Genomic DNA, 20,172 nt, shown 5'->3' on the forward strand with positions numbered 1-20,172 from the left:
GGCCTTGGGCAAGTACAGAAAGGGCAACAGCCTCAACGGATGTGGGGCAAAGTCAGGACATGCGGGGACCAAGCAGCGATCGGTATTGTAATTGTAAACTGTCGAAGCTGCGGTGGTAAAGTACCGGAACTTCAAGCGCTGATAGAAAGCAGCGAAGCTGAAATCGTTATAGGTACAGAAATCTGGCTGAAGCCAGAGATAAATTCTGCCGAAATTTTTACAAAGGTACAGACGGTGTTTAGAAAGGATAGATTGCATGCAACCGGTGGTGGAGTGTTCGTCGCTGTTAGTAGTAGTTTATCCTGTAGTGAAGTAGAAGTGGATAGTTCCTGTGAATTATTATGGGTGGAGGTTACACTCAACAACCGAGCTAGGTTAATAATTGGCTCCTTTTACCGATCTCCCGACTCAGCAGCATTAGTGGCAGAACAACTGAGAGAAAATTTGGAATGCATTTCACACAAATTTTCTCAGCATGTTATAGTCTTAGGTGGAGATTTCAATTTGCCAGATATAGACTGGGACACTCAGATGTTTAGGACGGGTGGGAGGGACAGAGCATCGAGTGACATTATACTCAGTGCACTATCCGAAAATTACCTCGAGCAATTAAACAGAGAACCGACTCGTGGAGATAACATCTTGGACCTACTGATAACAAACAGACCCGAACTTTTCGACTCTGTATGTGCAGAACAGGGAATCAGTGATCATAAGGCCGTTGCAGCATCCCTGAATATGGAAGTTAATAGGAATATAAAAAAAGGGAGGAAGGTTTATCAGTTTAGCAAGAGTAATAGAAGGCAGATTTCAGACTATCTAACAGATCAAAACGAAAATTTCTGTTCCGACACTGACAATGTTGAGTGTTTATGGAAAAAGTTCAAGGCAATCGTAAAATGCGTTTTAGACAGGTACGTGCCGAGTAAAACTGTGAGGGACGGGAAAAACCCACCGTGGTACAACAGCAAAGTTAGGAAACTACTGCGAAAGCAAAGAGAGCTTCACTCCAAGTTTAAACGCAGCCAAAACCTCTCAGACAAACAGAAGCTAAACGATGTCAAAGTTAGCGTAAGGAGGGCTATGCGTGAAGCGTTTAGTGAATTCGAAAGTAAAATTCTATGTACCGACTTGACAGAAAATCCTAGGAAGTTCTGGTCTTACGTTAAATCAGTAAGTGGCTCGAAACAGTATATCCAGACACTCCGGGATGATGATGGCATTGAAACAGGGGATGACACGCGTAAAGCTGAAATACTAAACACCTTTTTCCAAAACTGTTTCACAGAGGAAGACCGCACTGCAGTTCCTTCTCTAAATCCTCGCACAAACGAAAAATTGGCTGACATCGAAATATGTGTCCAAGGAATAGAAAAGCAACTGGAACCACTCAACAGAGGAAAGTCCACTGGACCTGACGGGATACCAATTCGATTCTACACAGAGTACGGGAAAGAACTGGCCCCCCTTCTAACAGCCGTGTACCGCAAGTCTCTAGAGGAACGGAAGGTTCCAAATGACTGGAAAAGAGCACAGGTGGCCCCAGTCTTCAAGAAGGGTCGTTGAGCAGATGTGGAAAACTATAGACCTATATCTCTGACGTCGATCTGTTGTAGAATTTTAGAACATGTTTTTTGCTCGCGTATCATGTCGTTTTTGGAAACCCAGAATCTACTATGTAGGAATCAACATGGATTCCGGAAACAGCGATCGTGTGAGACCCAACTAGCTTTATTTGTTCATGAGACCCAGAAAATATTAGATACAGGCTCCCAGGTAGATGCTATTTTTCTTGACTTCCGGAAGGCGTTCGATACAGTTCCACACTGTCGCCTGATAAACAAAGTAAGAGCCTACGGAATATCAGACCAGCTGTGTGGCTGGATTGAAGAGTTCTTAGCAAACAGAACACAGCATGTTGTTATCAATGGAGAGACGTCTACAGACGTTAAAGTAACCTCTGGCGTGCCACAGGGGAGTGTTATGGGACCATTGCTTTTCACAATATATATAAATGACCTAGTAGATAGTGTCGGAAGTTCCATGCGGCTTTTCGCGGATGATGCTGTAATATACAGAGAAGTTGGAGCATTAGAAAATTGTAGCGAAATGCAGGAAGATCTGCAGCGGATAGGCACTTGGTGCAGGGATTGGCAACTGACCCTTAACATAGACAAATGTAATGTATTGCGAATACATAGAAAGAAGGATCCTTTATTGTATGATTATATGGTAGCGAAACAAACACTGGTAGCAGTTACTTCTGTAAAATATCTGGGAGTACGCGTGCGGAACGATTTGAAGTGGAATGATCATATAAAATTAATTGTTGGTAAGGCGGGTACCAGGTTGAGATTCATTGGGACAGTCCTTAGAAAATTTAGTCCATTAACAAAGGAGGTGGCTTACAAAACACTCGTTCGACCTATACTTGAGTATTGCTCATCAGTGTGGGATCTGTACCAGATCGGGTTGACGGAGGAGATAGAGAAGATCCAAAGAAGAGCGGCGCGTTTCGTCACAGGGTTATTTGGTAACCGTGATAGCGTTACGAAGATGTTTAACAAACTCAAGTGGCATACTCTGCAAGAGAGGCGCTCTGCATCGCGGTGTACCTTGCTCGCCAGGTTTCGAGAGGGTGCTTTTCTGGATGAGGTATCGAATATATTGCTTCCCCCTACTTATACCTCCCGAATAGATCACGAATTTAAAATTAGACAGATTAGAGCGCGCACGGAGGCTTTCAGACAGTCGTTCTTCCCGCGAACCATACGCGACTGGAACAGGAGGAGGTAATGACAGTACACGTAAAGTGCCCTCCGGCACACACCGTTGGGTGACTTGCGGAGTATAAATGTAGATGTAGATGTAGAATATAGTTGTTCATACCAGACATAGGACAGTGTTGTGTTTTAACGTTGAGTGGCTCCCCTAAACCCGCCTGTATATTTCGATAGATAATTTCAGACAAGCCATCAGCAGTGTGGAGCAGAACAACACGACCGCCGCGGGATTATCAGGTACGTGGTGTGGACAGGGCGCACGGTCGATACGACAACCAGTATAAGGTACCACCCAACTCAATTGTACCCCCGGGCGTGTTACAGTACCGTAACACATCAGGCGGCCATCAGAAGTACAATACACGTACTGAACGTTGTAACAGTTGTTCCTGTATGCCTCACGTTTATATAAATCATCACATCCACTGCATCTCTGTCCAAGACGCTGCTCTCCATTTTCTTTACTGTCTCCTTCATTCTTCCACCTCCCCACTTTCGCTATTGCTTTCGTCTCATTCTTTCATCGTTCATCAAGACGTGAGTAATTAGTGGATGACAAGACTGACAATTTTACTGCCAATACTTCTTCAGAAATGTGTCTTCAAACTGTTCAAAGCTCTTGTATTGATCGATCACTCTGCTATTCTACGCCTTCTTTTTGCCATGCATAAAACCAAACAAAAAAATTCATGTTTTTCCATTCATCCAGATTTACAAGAAATGCTTCTTTAAACTGATTTACGAAAGCAACTGGACGTATAGTGTCCGTTGGCTGCGAAGACTGAAATTTAAAGACATTTAGATACTTATAGCTCGCAGTACTGATGGTGGTATCAACAACTTCTGTATTTCAGCTTCAACGATTGCATCGAGTTTTCTTCGCAAAGTTTTTCTTTGTACGTTTCAAAGCAAGCAGTTACACTTTCTCAGAGCATGGACGTATTTGGCCTGTTTTGTTGCTGTAACTCGCTACCACGTCTCTGTACTCCACCAATCATTTTAATTAACGAGTTTTCGTTTGTTTGGCAGATATCTTCTGTTTCTATGATTTCGCTGTCTTGTTTCTTATTCTGCATGGATGAATTGGTCGTTGATCCTTCGTATCAGACATTACGTTCTACAAATACCCGTTTTAGTCCTTGAACCGCAGTCTCGATTTTTTTTGTATTCTGCTAAATTCTTCTCGAAGTTCCATGTTATCTCTTTAAGAACATTCACAAATGAACACTCGACATTTTTTATTGTTTGTCACAGTTAAATATCTTAATTTCCGATGAAAATTTTCAATTTCCAGGTTACTTATTCTAACAATCCGCAGAATTTGCATTTATAGCTGGTTACCACCATTATCTATTGCCAATTCATAATGATTCGTAAATGTCGAGTTTTGTGTTGTCGATTGCCTTGTAATTACACTGTCATTTCTTTCAGTCACTTTCCCATCCAGAAGATTCAGAATTTATTAAAATGCTTATCATTATTTGTGCTTAGCAATTGTTTTCCGTCATGCTAACCATTCCATCATCACTGACTGCTGCCTTTGCAATAAAAACTATGATGCCTATCTTTTTTTTGTCATCGGTCTTCTGACTGGTTTGATGCAGCCCTCCAACAATTTCTCTCCTCTGCCAAACTTTTCATCTCATAGACAGTAGCACTTACAACCTACGTCCTCAATTATTTGCTTGATGTATTCTGATCTCTCTCTTCCTCCACAATTTTTATCCTCCACAGCTCCCTCTAGTACCATGGAAGTTATTCCCTGATGTCTTAACAGATGTCGTACCATCCTGTCCCTTCTTATTCTCAGTATTTTCCAAGTATTCCATTCCTCATCTTATCTGTCCACCAAATTTTCAACATTCTTCTGTAGCACCACATCACAAATGCTTTCATTTCCTTCTGTTCTGGTTTTCCCATAGTCTACGTCTCACTGCCATACAGTCATGTACTCCAACCGTTTGATTCTTCCAATTAGGACGTATGTTTGATGCTAGTAAACTTTTCTTTGCCAGAAATGCACTTTTTGCCGGCGTTAATCTGCTTTTTATGTCCTCCCTGCTCTGCCATCACTTGTTATTTTGCTGCCTAGGTAGGAAAATTCCTTACGTTCATCTACTTCGTGATCCACACTTCTGACGTTAAGTCAGTTGCTGGTCCCATTTTTGCTGCTTCCCGTTGCTTTTGACATTCTTCCATTTACTCTCAATCCATATTCTGTAGTTACTAGACTGTTCATTCCATTCACATATCCCGTAATTCTTCTTCACTTTCACTGAAGGTAGTAATGTCATCAGCGAATCTTAATACTCATATTCTTTCATCTTGAAACTTGATCGCACTCTAGAAACTTTCTTTTCTTTCCGCCATTGCTCTTTTGACGTAGAGTTTGAACAGTAAGGGTGAAAGACTGCATTACTTTCTTACACTGTTTTTAATGACTGCAGTTCGTTCTTGGTGTTCCACTCTTATTGTTCCCTCTTGGTTCTTGTACACATTGTACATTACCACTGGCTCTCTGCTGCCTTTACCTTTCCTAAAGCCAAATTGATCATCCTATAACACAGCCTCAGTTTTCTTTCCATTCTTCTACATATTGTTTTTTTTTAGCAACTTGGATGTATGAGCCGTTAAATCGATGGTGATAATTCTAGCACTTGTCGGCTCTTGCAGTCTTGGAAATTTTGTGGATGACGTTTTCCCGAAAGTTAGATGGTACATACATTCTACACAACAAAAATCGTTTTATTGCCAATATCCTCAATGTTTTTAGAAATTCCAGTGGAATTTTATCCATCCCTTGTGCCTTTATTTTATTTTATGTCTTCCGAAGCTCTTCTAAATTCTGATTTCAATAATGGATACCCTATCTCTTCCCTATCAATGCATGTTTTTTTTTTCTCTCATGACCTCAGCTAAGTCCCCCCTCCCCTATGGAGGACCTCAGTGTATACTTTCCACCTATCCATTCTCTCGTCTGCACTTAAAAGTGGGATTCCCGTTGCACTCTTAATGCTACCACCCTTGCTTTTAGTTACACCGGAGGTTGTTTTGACTTTTATATATGCTGAGTCAGCCCTTAGCCTGAAAGGAATCACTGTCGTAATCAACGTGCCATGTTGAACGAGAGGACTGTGTCCGCCGCTGCCCGAGAGTCATTGTTGGCAGCTTGTCGTACTGGCTCCACGAGAGGGTGGGCTGCACAGGCACACGACTGCCACGAAAGCCGTCGTGACTGAGGTGGGTAGAGGGACAGAGGGCGGTGTGGTCAGTTGCTGGGTGGCCAGGAACGGAGCAGTGGCTGCAGGGACAAGAACGGCAAGCCTCTAAGAGCTGGTATGCTGCAGAGCTAATGGTCAGCGCTGGGCGTGGCTGCTGTGTGAACACAACAACCTGGTAGAGGGGTGGGCTGGCTTTTACTGCCGCCCAGGGTAACTGCGCGGTCTTGGGCGCCTTGTCACGGTTTGCACGACACCCCCTCCCCGTCACCCCCACTCTTCACCCCCACCCGTCGGAGGTTCGAGTCCTCCCTCGGCCATAGGTGTGGGTGTGTTGTCCTTAACGTAAGTTAGTTTGATTAATGTGTTAGCCTACGGACCGATGACCTCAGCAGTTTGTTCCCATAGGAACTTACCACAAATTTCCAGTTTTTTTGTCTTAACGCGCACTTCAATGGGAGACGCTTTTAATGTCTTCCACAATGAAACTCTGTCTAGAAATGTGACAGGAAATCCAAAGAGATTCCGGTCGTATGTAAAGCAGTAAGACACAAACAGTACCTTCAATGGCGATTACAGTGCTGATACAACCGGTGACAGTGTAAGGTGTCAGGCAAATCCAACACCTTCCCTGAAAACCCTGACATGATAAGCAAATCCAGTAGTATGTCACATAGCTCCGAATAAATCGTGATATTAAATTAACCAAAGTAATAAGAGTAACCAGTGAGCAAATGGAATACCACAGACTAACACAAGAATGCCTAAATGCATGTCATACCTTCCCACCGTGAGACAGACGCAGTTCTGAGGGGATAAACGAGAACAGAAGCCGAGAGCAGAACCATGTTAAGCTAGAAGGCCCTACGATAAGGGGCGGACACCCACATCGCCAGCTAACCACCAGGAGGACCCCCCAGCCCAGGTTAAAAGCTAGAGCCCTCCAGAAGTACAGTATAGATCTTACGATAACACTAAAAGGGCCACACCAGCTGCAAGTTTTAGCGTGAGACTTTTTCGCGTCTCTGTTACGTTGCAAACTTTAAAAACATTGCCCCACCACGAAAATTATAACGTTTCTCATTGGATAGACAGAATTTTTGTAGGCAGAGCTTAAGGTTAACATTGAGACCCAGATTGGTCAGATGAAAACACAGACAGATAGTTCTTTTTTAAAATCAACTTCGGTAAATTGTAGTAAAGAGAAGTTAGGAGAGAGTTACTTCCGAGACGGCGAGCTGTATGGAGCTGCACCGGCCGCCGCCCCCTGACGAACAGCGACAAGGTAATGAACGCAGGTGATGATGCATTTTTGAGCGCATAAGGCTTCACTCAGAACTGCAGAAGTCTCATCTGTTACATCCCCTTTTTACGTAATACTAGTGTCGATCGTCATTTAAATCTCATGGTATTCACATTTGCTACGTAAGTTAAAATCTAAAACGCGATGATTTTTCTGTTATATAATTATTGAGAAGCCACATCAGCCACTGTAATTTACGACAAGTTAGATAAGTAATTAAAGATAATTGAGGGTCACTGTAGACCATTTTGATAGTTTTCTCTTTTGTGAAACTTAATTTAAACCTAGATTATAGATGTGATATGGCATAGGTCTTCCTTTGATCCATTGTAGAACTTAAAAACCCACTCAGGGAATATTTGTTCACATTTATGTTGAATGCAGTTGGTTTTTACCATCCTGTATTAAAACATTTCCTTTTATCAATAGTGCAATTTGTAAACAATGTTTTGCGAGTAGAATAAAATTTCCAATGGTAAACTTAACTGTTTTTTCGACGTTATTTTACCAGCTAACTAAAAATAGGAAAGCCTTGAACCCCTTCCACTAAATTTAGTTAGTATTGAGATTCTTTTACATTGAGTGCAGTGGAGCTGACGCTGAAATCATTAAGTATTTGGTTATATCATCGCTAGTCTCACTGAACTCTTCGGAACTCTACATGTCATGTGTGGTCTGGTGTCTCCTTACCAGCAACAGGTCCCAGGTACAAACTAGTCAATTCCCTAAAAACCAAGCTCAGAGCGTCGTTGCGCGAAACTGGTAGGGAGACACGACTTAGAACAGAAAGACACAATGCACAATGTTAGAGAATGGCGACCATGCCAGGATGGTAAAATAGCATGATTGAAGGGCGACCACATGCCTAACTAGGTTAGAAAAATATCCTGTTGAAAAATTTTCGTAGTAAAAAATTTTTTCCTAAAGTTATAAATAGTCGAAAACAGTAGCTGCAGCGATAGATACTAAGAAAGTATTCAATAGAACGTGAGACATTCTAGTAGAGACAATAGCATAATTAAGTTATGAATTTTAATAATGTTAGAATTAAGTTTTCTCTCCAATGCAAGCGCACAGGTGGCAGATACATCGTTGACGAGTTGGTTCTGACCCAACAAGCAAGTGAATGGATTGTCAAGTCGTGTGTGCAAAAAGTTTATGAAACGCGTGAGATCGTATGAGCGCATGTTGACTCGAAGTAGGGCGCGTGAATTGCTTTTAAAACAGAAAATAAGGGATTCGGAAAGATTAGCAATGGCAGATCGAGACCTTGACCGAATTGAGATAGAAACCCAGCATTAAAATGGACAGAGAATAGAGGACAGTACAACAGACGATGCAGTATCGCGAGAAATAGGACAAATAACGCAGCATAACGAGGACAATGTAGGTCAAGGCATAGAAAACGTAAGTCAGCATACGACAGAGGAGCAGGAAAGTAGAGAGACAGCCGATGAGGATTCTAACTTGCGTCTTGAATACGTAGAACCCATAGTACAAGTAATCAGAGCTCCCTCACCACAGAGTACAAGGAATTCGAGCAGAAATGTGTCACCGCACAGTTCAATGCAATCGGTTGCAAACCAACACTTGGGCGAAAACACAGAGCGTAGGACGTCGGAAGAAAACGCAATAGGACCCACCAATCTGGCAGAATTATTACAATTAATGACGGAAACCATGACAAGACAAAATAAAGAAATTGCGAACCAAATTAAAATTCAGAATGCAGAGACGACGAACCGAATTGCAGAAACCACGAGACAAATGCGTGAGATTAAAGAACAAAACAAAAAATTCAGTTACACCTAAGTCATATTGAAGACGAGGCAAAAGAATCTCGAGAAGTGATAGGAATCTTAATAACAGGTCACAATCAATTGAGAACAGACATTGACAACGTACAAGCGGACGTATAAACATTGCGTAATGACACTCAGGGCGAGATCAAAACATTACGTAACAACACCCAGGGAGAAGTCAAGAAACTAGAGAAACAGGTAAACGTAATTACTAGACAAGCAGCAGGTACAGCGTGTGAAATTGTTGAAAACGGTGTGTTACACAAACGTATCACAAAAGCAGCGCTGAAACGATATGATAACCGCATAGTCAAAATAGAAGCGCAAACGAAGCGACAATTTCAGAAATTGCGGACAGAGTTTTGCAAACCATTGAAGAGCTTAGTGAACAGGATCGAACAAGCACTGAGTCTGCAACCACATCCGTATCTGTAACAGCACCGGAAAAACAAGCAACTCACGAAGATATTATGCATTTTCGATTCCAATCACAGGCGGAAAATAACATACGTGTAATCAGACAGCCTGCACCGCAACAAACACGTTTCGAAATTCTTGATGAACAAACGGCACCACAAACATATGCGGAACCACAAATGTATGTTTCAAGACAGTTTGGATCATGCAATGAAGCAGCAAGGTTAGCCAGACAAGATACCGAACCAATACCTGACAATGGAAAGCCAGGTCGCGAAGAGTACAGTGCAATGCATTCAGCTACACGTTCACAACCGATGGAAGAAAATTATTGCGTACCACTCCAACGATACTACGCAAGGGAACGCGAAAGTTACAGTGGACAATATCCAATGGATCTGTTACAACCGGAAAGAACGACGGGAGAAATGATCAGAAACAAAAGTGGCGAAGAATCGCGAATTTCATATGGAACTATGACGAAGTACGACAACGATCATTTCCCTACAGTCAGAAAATTTCAACACTTTCGAGAAGGAAACTCATTACATCCACGAACTTTTATTGATCAATTCCGAGTAGGATTACCAGAACACTGGACCCTAGCACACAAATTAGACTTTATATGTGCACACATGTCAGGAACAGTCGCAGAAACCATGCAGAATGTTGCAGCGACATGCCGATCGTACGAAGATTTCAGAGAGAAGTTTCTCTCACGATATTGGTCCAGCGAAGCACAGAACAGAGTGAAGTACGAATTATTACAGAACCCATATTCTGAAAATTCAGGAGAGAAGAGTCCCGTGAAATTTTTCGAATTAATGGCAAAGAAAAATCAATGCTTAGATGTACTACACAGTGACGGAGAGTTGATTAAATTATGCGCGATGAAGTTACCATTGAAATACCAGCAATCATTAGTAGGTCGCGGAGGCAATGACGTCGAAGCATTTAAGGGTATTCTAAGGGAACTAGAGTTCATATTTTCGGAAGATGACGCAAGAAAAAGACGAAGCGCACGTGAAAACGAAAGCAAAAAGCAGTGGAATCCACAAGACACAGTACGAAGAAACAATAATTACGAACCACGTGATAACTTCGCACCAAGAAACCACAATAGATTTCAACAAAGAACCGGTTATGTATTTAGAAGAGAATATGGCAATAACTATAATTCACCCAGGAACGGCAACAACTATTACAGAGGGAATAACGACAACCGGAACGGGTACTGGAGAACCAATAGACCGACGAATTATCAACAAAGAAACCACTATCAACAAACTGAACAAGAAAAGAGAATACAGATAGAATAGGTGGAGGTAAGACCATCAAACCCCGATAAACGTTCGAATTGATAGCTAAGCGCTCGTGCCGAAGAGAATGACGCACCGACCCAGGACAATTGCAGCACCTTGAACAGAGAAGTAAAAATCTTATCACGAGAAGAAAAGAAGGAAGAAACAAATCCGCAGGGACCAGATGAAAACGAAGACAAGAAAATAACAATATCGTGTTGGGACGGAATTAATTGGGAGAATAATGACGAGGAAGATGAATTACCAGAGGCATGCACAACGAATGTAGGAAGAAAGGACGAAGTAATGAGTATTGCAGAGCTATTTGAGATGGAAACCAGGGAAAGCGAATTCAATGACGATAATGCGCAGTCGACAGAAGTTGAAAATAAGTTACTAGTGGGCACACAACCCAACGTATATAATGAAGGAGGTTATGAAGCGAAAATTAGAGCATTTAGATGCGATTATGTGAAAGTAGCGACGAAGAAGGAGAAGATAGACGAGGATGAGGAAAAAGCAGAGGATGTCGAAGAAAGCGTAAATGAAGCAAGAAATAAAGAGGGGGAAATATAAGAGAGAAAAGTAGCAGTCGAAGCTTATCCTACAGAAAGTTCGAATTCACAAGGGAAATTTCTGAAAAGACTCATGTATGATTCAGTGGAGGATTCGTTGATGCAAGAAGAAGAAGAACAGAACCAACCCTTTCAAATTCAACCAATTGTGAAGGCCATGGTAAAGCATATCCCAGTCAATATTGTAACTGATAGCGGAAGTGAACTGACTGCGATCTCAGAAAATTTATTCATGCAGTGTAATGCCAATGAGGAATTGCCAATTCTGAAAACACGCAAGATTAAAGTAAGAGGTCCTATTAGAAACAATGCTGCGGAAATTACGAGACAAACAAGGTTAACTTTCTCGTGTCAAGGTCAGAAGATCGAAGTCAACTTTGTGATTCTACCTAAACGAACTGTAGATTTGATTATAGGTGCAGATATTTTAAATGAGAGACGAGCGATAATAGATACGGGGAAAGGTAGCGTAACATTCGGGAATGTCACACTTCTCTTTGAGCAAAAGCTAAAATTAGAAGAAATACCAGTTATAAACAAACAATTAAGAATGACGCGAGATAAAGAGGATGAAGAATTAGAATGGTATGCACAAAAGGGGGAATCGCCTCAACTCATGTTAGAAGTCCATAAAGAAATCGACGAAAAATTGAAAGAAGTTCAAGGTATTTCGGAACACAGTAAAAGAGAATTAGAGGGTATTTTACGAGATAAAGCAGAGGTATTTTTACCTAAGACTGGCAGTATTAAACACTTTCAGTACAAGTTTGAAGTAAAACAGCACAAAACATTTAGAGTGCCACCCTATACAATCCCATTATACTACAGGAATAAAGTATTCCAGGAGATATCTAAAATGTTAGATGATGATATTATTGAACCAGCTACCTCCACATATAACAGCCCGCTCCATATTGTACAAAAACGAGATGGGAGCATCAGGTTAATGCTTGATTCCAGACAGATCAACACAATCATAATCACTGAGACAGATCACCCAGAAAAATTAGAGGAATTGATACAAAACTTCCACGGTGCTAAGATATTTTCATCAATTGATTTACGGAGTAGTTTCCGGCAAATAGGCAAATAGAATTGGCCCCAGAATGTAGAAAATTTACAGCATTTATCGTATTCGGTAGATGTTACCAGTTTAAACGATTGCCATTTGGTTTAAACATATTATCAGCAGCGTTTATTGGGGGATTTAATACTACAATCAGTTCTGAAATTTCACAAAAATTTACTTGTTATATTGATGATGTGATTATAGCAGAACCCTCTTGGGAACATCACAACGACACATTAAATCAGTTTTTACAGATCATGAAAGAGCATGGGATCACAGTAAATATAACAAAATCCAAATTTGGAAGGCGAGAGGTCAAATTTCTAGGACACATAATTTCAGAGAAAGGGGTAATGCCCGACCCAGAAAAACTACCGGCAATCAAAGAATTCTGTACTCCATGTAATAAGAAAACTCTCAGAGGATTTCTAGGTCTCACCGGATTCTATAAAAAAATTATTTGGATCGACTCTCTCGCAACATCACGCCTATGTGCATTGACTGGAAAAAGCACGCCATGAGTATGGGATCAACAAGCCAATGAAGAATTTTTAAAAGTAAAAACGCACTAACAACAGCACTGATTTCAACACAACCTGAGCTAAAACAAAATTTTTGTATGGCCACTGATAGCGCGAAAACAGGTTTAGGAGTTGTTTTATTCCAAGAATACGAACAGGCAGGGCTAAGATCATATAGAACAATTGCATTTGCCAGTCGGGTACTCACAAAAAGCGAGAAAAACTATTCAGTCACGGAGCTGGAAGCATTGGCCATTGTGTGGGGCTTCCAACGTTTTCGATACTTCCTATTCGGAAGAAAAACAAAAGTATACACTGACCACAAAGCATCAGAATTTCTGTTATCCGCCAGACTAACTCATGTGAGGTTAGCCAGATGGATGTTAATACTACAAGAATTTGACTTCACTATTACACACATACCAGGACCAGCGAATGTATTAGCAGATGCTTTATTACGATGTCCACAGGGTGCATCCAATAACATAGGTTTGGAAGCAGCAGAAGACCAGTTTACAATGTACTGTATAAAACAAGTACCTTTCGAAAACTACATTACGACTGCATTGAAAGACATAGGCAAAGAACAGGACAAGGATCTTGAAATACTAGGAATCAAACACAAGTGGAGAAGTAAGGATTTTCCAGACATTCGACAGCACTATCTCGTAAAAACAATGTTTTATTTTGTAGACGAAATGTTGCAACGAATGAATGGTTAATTTCTATCCCAGATGAACTAATTAATAAGTACATATGGTATACACATTTAAGTAATGGCCACTTTGGACCAAAGAAATGCTTTTTAAAAATAAAACAAACAAGCCATTTTCCTAATATGGAAAGACGAATTAGAACAGTTTTAGTCAAACGCAAAAAATTTATGAGGCCTAAACACGTCACTTTCCAAACCAAACCACCTATGTTTCCAATAATCCCTAAAAAATTAAAACAAATAGCTGCAATAAATTTGATGGGGCCCCTCCTATGCACAAAAAATGGATATATTTTCATATTTGTCGTTTTGGAACTTACTTCTAAATATGTTACCTTGACACCATTAAAACGGGCAACAGGTCTTACTATAAGTAAAGCATTTAGACAAGATTTTCTCAGACAAGTAGGTTGAGTGGAACGAATAATTTCGGACAATGGCCCACAATACAAAACAGTGCAATGGCAGAACACGTTAAAACAACACAAAATAAAACCCATCTACATATCTAAGTACAAACCTAGCGCAAATCCAGCAGCACAATCTATGAGGGACACAGGCACTTTATGCCGATTATATGCAGGCAAAAGACACAACACTTCGGATATATACCTTAAAGATTTTCAAGAAGTAATAAATGAACTGCCACATAGCACTACACTACTACCTCCAGTTACTGTACTTAAAAATATTGAACCCCCAAACATAACCACAGAAAATGTTAGAATTCCTATTGTGCCACGTAGACAGCACAAACAAGTCATAGCAACAGCACTCTCCAACATCAGAAACGCAGCCATTAAAAGAAAAGAAAGAGGAGATAGAACAGCAATTAAAAGAACATTCTCAGTAGGCCAGAAAGTATTTGTAAAAACACACCATCTCTCCAGCAAACAGAAACACAAAATACATAAGTTTTATGCTGCATATAAAGGACCTGTCATAATTAGCCGAATTGCTCATGATAATGCTGTGGAACCAATGAACCCAAAAACAGGCAAAACCTTAGGACTTCACCATGTGAGCCATATCAAAAAGTTCGAAGATTAATTTTATTACTGGTAAATAATCAGCACAATCTTTCAATATTATATTGCAGATAAGATTGTCAGGAGAAAGAAGAATGAAGAGAGAGGAAGATGGGAAAACGAAAGTAGTTTCAATAAAAACAAAAACAAAAATAACACCAATAGTACCATAGATTAACGTGAAGGGATAAAATGCAGATAGTCTAACAGCATGAAATACTAAAATGCTATACACCACAACACTACACAAAAATAAAAAACGAATTTGAGGATTCTTGTAGAAGTTAAGACTCAAAATATCTTAGAATTGTAACATGGAAAGGGTGCCAAAATTTGTAAAGCTTTTTAAAAAGGCGTAAAACAGTGTAGGTGCTAGACATATGTTAGATGATCATAAGTAAAACTTTTTGTAATAACCATTGTAATAACTCCAGCAAAGACCAGATGCAACGACCCACAAGTTGCAACACGAGAAGCATCAAGAAAGAAAAGGACGTAATGAGCAAGACACGATTCCTACAAGGCAGAAGTGTCGAGAGAAGGGAAAGGACAGCGAGACCAACAGAGGGCTCTTGTAGCCAAAGTGGGCAGTAAATCTGCCCGCTAAGCGGAACCCTGCTGGGACAGAATACAGAACCACAGAGTGGCGGAACCCTGCTGGGACAGAACACGGAAGACCAAGAGGGTCTTGGAACGCCTTGACTCAGCAGAGCGAGCAAAAAACGGCCCAACGAGAAGACCGCTTGGGCAAGCCATCACTGGCAAAAATATATGTGTAAAAGTCACACTACTGCTATTAAACAGCTCACTGATGCACTAAACTGAAGAAAACTTCCACAAAGTAAAAATGACACGGCCAAACAATTTATCAAACTGTTACTAAGAGGAGAACTTCAAAGCGACTAGTTATCAATAAATATTTCCATATCCTGCCTAGAGAAGAACCAAGAAGCAAGTAAGAAGCAGAGAAAAAGCAGGAAGAACAGAAGTTGAAAATTCGCAAGATTGAGACCAAGAAAGAAGATGGGTTAAGAATAGACGACATACCTTCCCAAATCCCTATCCTATTGTAAACTAGTCGTCTGCGAAGTATTACAACGAAAAACGACCGCTTTCAGCGACACATAACGATGCCTTTCATGTATACAAAGCCACTAAACCACGAGATTATGCACTCACAGCTCCAATCCATTATGGGACCTCCACAACAGCAACACACACTTGCAAAGCCAACGAGGAATGACGAACGAAGCTGTACATCAAATACTTGCCCACATCCATCTCGCACAAGTCCATCACCTTCGTGCAAAAACATTCGCCAACCTCATGCTTAAACATTCATAGGATTGTGTGAATGTGTGAAATCAAATTATGTGATGTAGGAATTGTGCAAACGAAACGTGTGAAAAACTAAATAAGTTAAGCCCACCAGACAGCTAATAAACTACAAAATAACAGTAATTGACTATGGACTTGAGAAAATAATAGACTATCGATAAAAATAAGTCATTAGTTCTGAAATGGACAGTATATAAAGAACAAAAGTAAGGCATAATAAAGACTAAAACTATATACCATTAATTTTCTCCTCATAAAAATAAAAGAATAACTATATTTTACTTATTTTCTCCTTATAAAAACAAAGAATAAAAAATTATCTTGTTGGATGTTTTCCCTTTTCTTTTAGCATTTGTACCATTTGTTAGGATAATATCTCAATACTTGTGTATGTATATTTCTTTGTCAAAGCAATTCTTGGAAATAATTCTTATTTGTTAGTGTAACAATGTTGAAATAAGTGTCTAGAAACAAAAACATTTTAGTTGTACATGATATTTAGAAAATGTGTTAGGAATAGATTTTACTTAATTACTACATTTATAAAAAAATATATTTCTAAGAAAATCGATGCTAAAGACTCCTCACTTTCCATAACAAACTTCTTAAAAAACAAACTTCACACTTCAATAAAAAAAGAAAATAATTAAAAATAAATAATAATAATAATAGCATAAAAATATTCTTCTCTTGTCAATATAAACATATTTTTGAGAATAATGGGGAAGAATATAAAAATATAAATTAGTAATACAAACTAGCACAGAACCAGAATAACGTGGTTGAACAGTAGGCAACAAAATTTAGATAAGGGAATAGTTTTTGACTGACTTAGACAACGATTCAATCATTGCCTAACTTCAGTGCAAAAATTAAGTTCCAAGGGTGGTAATATGTAAGGTGTCAGGCAAATCCAACACCTTCCCTGAAAACCCTGACATGATAAGCAAATCCAGTAGTATGTCACATAGCTCCGAATAAATCGTGACATTAAATTAACCAAAGTAATACGAGTAATGAGTGAGCAAATGGAATAGCACAGACTAACACAAGAATGCCTAAATGCATGTCATACCTTCCCACCGTGAGTCAGACGCAGTTCCGAGGGGAGAAACAAGAACAGAAACCGAGAGCAGAACCGTGTTAAGCTAGAAGGCCCTACGATGAGGGACGGACACCCACATCGCCAGCTAACCACCAGGAGCACCCCCCAGCCCAGGTTAAAAGGTAGAGCCCTCCAGAAGAACAGTATAGATCTTACGATAACACTAAAAGGGCCACACCAGCTGCAAGTTTTAGCGTGAGACTTTTTCGCGTCTCTGTTACGTTGCAAACTTTAAAAACATTGCCCCACCACAAAAAGTATAACGTTTCTCATTGGATAGACAGAATTTTTGTAGGCGGAGCTTAAGGTTAACATTGAGACCCTGATTGGCCAGATGAAAACACAGCCAGATAGCTTTTTTTAAACCAACTTCGGTAAATTGTAGCAAGGAGAAGTTAGGAGAGAGTTGCTTCCGAGACGGCGAGCTGTATGGAGCTGCACCGGCCGCCGCCCCCCTGACGAATACCAATAAGGTAATGAACGCAGGCGATGACGCATTTTTGAGCGCATAAGGCTTCACTCAGAACTGCAGAAGTCTCATCTGTTACATCCCCTTTTACGTAATTCTAGTGTCGATCGTCAATTAAATCTCATGGTATTCACATTTGCTACGTGAGTTAAAATCTGAAACGCGATGATTTCTCCGTTATATAATTATTGAGAAGCCACATCAGCCACTGTAATTTACGACAAGTTAGATAAGTAATTAAAGATAATTGAGGGTCACTGTAGACCATTTTGATAGTTTTCTCTTTTGTGAAACTTAATTTAAACCTAGATTATAGATGTGATATGGCATAGGTCATCCTTCGATCCATTGTAGAACTTGGAAACCCATTCAGGGAATATTCGTTCACATTTTTGTTGAACGTAGTTAGTTTTTATCATCCTGTATTAAAAGATTTCCTTTTATCAATAGTGCAATTTATAAACAATGTTTTGTGAGTAGAATAAAATCTCCAATGGTAAACTTAACTGTTTTTTCGACGTTATTTTACCAGCTAACTAAAAATAGGAAAGCCTTGAACCCCTTCCACTAAATTTAGTTAGTATTGAGATTCTTTTACAGGGAGTGCAGTGGAGCTGACGCTGAAATCATTAAGTATTTGGTTATATCATCGCTAGTCTCACTGAACTCTACATGTCATGTGTGTTCTGGCGTCTCCTTACCAGCAACAGGTCCCAGGTTCAAACTGGTCAATTCCCTAAAAAATACGCTCAGAGCGTCGTTGCGCGAAAATGGTAGGAAGACACGACTTAAAACAGACAGGCCCCACGCAGAATGTTAGAACAGCGCTACTAAAGCGGAGTTACTGAAGACAGTTTTCGGAAATCCCTTCACAAAAGAAAACGAAGAAAATATTCCAGGACTCGAATCGAGGACAACTGCAAAAGTGAGCAAATTGTAAGCAGATATCCATGGTGTAGCGCAGCAGCTTGGAGCACTTAATAATGTCTTCCTGTCCGGACAGCACACCAGTAACGTTCCATTCAGAGTATGCTGATAGAATAGCCCTGCACTTAGCAATCATATACAAAAACTCGCTCGGCCAAAGGTCGGTACCAAAAGAGTGGAAAGTTTCACAGGTCACAAGCATACTCAAGAAAGCAAATAGGGGTAATCCGCTGACTTATACACCCATATACATACTTGAATATTTCCGGTATCTCACTGCGGATATTTCAGCGCTCATTTAACTTTAGGACTCTGTATCTCAGAAGGAGCAAAAATGGACTTGTACCACTATTGAAATAAGCCCTCCACATAACGTATTCAAACATTAAGTTACCTCGCGAGTGACGGTCTATTGACACACGATCATCATGAATTCAGAAAATATGGTTCCTGTGAAACACACCTAGTTCTTTATTCTCACGAAGTAATGAGTGCAAGCGACAAAGAATCTCAAACTGATTCGACATTTCGAGATTTTCAGAAGGCTTTCGGCACCGTTCCTCATAAGTGTCTTCCAATGAAATTGCGTTCCTATGGAGTACCGCTTCAGTTGTACCACTGGATCTAAGGTTTCCTCTCAGAAAGCTCACAGAAATATGGAAAACTATCGTCTAAACAAAAGTGATATCCGGCCTTACCCAAGGATACGTTATAAGTCCTCAGCTATTCCAAATATACATAAACGAATTAGGAGATAATCTGAGCAGTCATCTTAGGTTGTGTGAGGTCACGCACATTAGTATAAAAAGAAATCCGTTAAATTTCCGTTACACTATAAGTCACACAAATTTAAAGGCTATCTATTCGACTAAATACCTATCAATTACAGTTACGAACAAATTAAATTGGAAGTATCAGATGGAGAATGTCGTTGGGCAGGCAAACCAGAAACTGTGTTTCATTGGTAGGACACTTAGAAAATGCAACATGTCTGCTAAAGAGACTGCCTACAATACGCTTGACCGTCTTCTGCTGTAGTACTGCAGTGCGGTATGAGATCTTTAGCAGATGGAATTGACGGATAACACCGGAAAAGTTCAAAGAAGGGCTGCTCGTGTTGTGTTATCGCGAAATGAAATAGGGGACAGAGTGTCAAGGATGAACGAGTTGGGATAGCAATCATTATAACAAAGATTTTTTCGTTGCGGCGAGATCTTTTCACGAAAATTCAGTCACCAGATTTCTCCTTTGGGTGTGACAATATTTTATGGCCGCCCCTACATAGGGAGAAATGATCATCATAATAAAATAACTGAAATAAGAGCTCGTACGGAAAAATTTGAGTGTTCATTTCTCTCACGCGCTGTTGGAGAGGGGAACGCTAGAGAAATAGTCTGAAGGTGATTCGAAAAACCGTCTGCAGGCGCTTAAGTGTGAATTATAGAGTATTCATATATATGTATTTGTACATACGTATGTCTGTGGTTATTATGTGGCAAGTTACCCAAGGACGTCTACTAGCTCTCGTCTTTTTACACTCTTGATTCTCTGTTGCATTCAGTATTTCATCTCTCAAAGCTTCCCATTCTTCTTCCACTGTA

The sequence above is a fragment of the Schistocerca piceifrons genome, chromosome 2, assembly GCF_021461385.2.
Source record: "Schistocerca piceifrons isolate TAMUIC-IGC-003096 chromosome 2, iqSchPice1.1, whole genome shotgun sequence".
NCBI classification, from domain to species: Eukaryota; Metazoa; Arthropoda; class Insecta; order Orthoptera; family Acrididae; genus Schistocerca; species Schistocerca piceifrons.